Raw genomic sequence first — 462 nt, forward strand, 5'->3', positions numbered from 1 at the left:
TGTACCTCAGTACATATAACTTCAATTTCGAATTTCTAAGTCAATTTCCACCGAGCGCTTATTTTACCTATTATAATTATTATCATTGTTGTTGTTGCTGTCTTGTCTATATTATTATTATTATTATTATTGTTTTCATTATTATCATTATATTATCATTATTACCATCATGATATTTTCTTAAAAGAATAAATAGGCCATTAAAAGTATACAAATGTAGAATTAATATAAAAAGAAGACGAAAGCAATTATAACAGTACATTACGAATACGTGTTACATCCAGTGTTTAAATGACATTCAAATATTTAGTGTTCTTAGGCCATGTGCAGTGATAGATCTCCGGGTAATTTCTCTAAATATTGACTTTCTTTATCACCAATCACAACAGGGATAGTTTGCGTTTTGAGGTGCCATGTTTTTATTATTATTATTATTATTATTATTATTATTATTATTATTAT

Source organism: Penaeus chinensis, chromosome 17, assembly GCF_019202785.1.
Source record: "Penaeus chinensis breed Huanghai No. 1 chromosome 17, ASM1920278v2, whole genome shotgun sequence".
NCBI classification, from domain to species: Eukaryota; Metazoa; Arthropoda; class Malacostraca; order Decapoda; family Penaeidae; genus Penaeus; species Penaeus chinensis.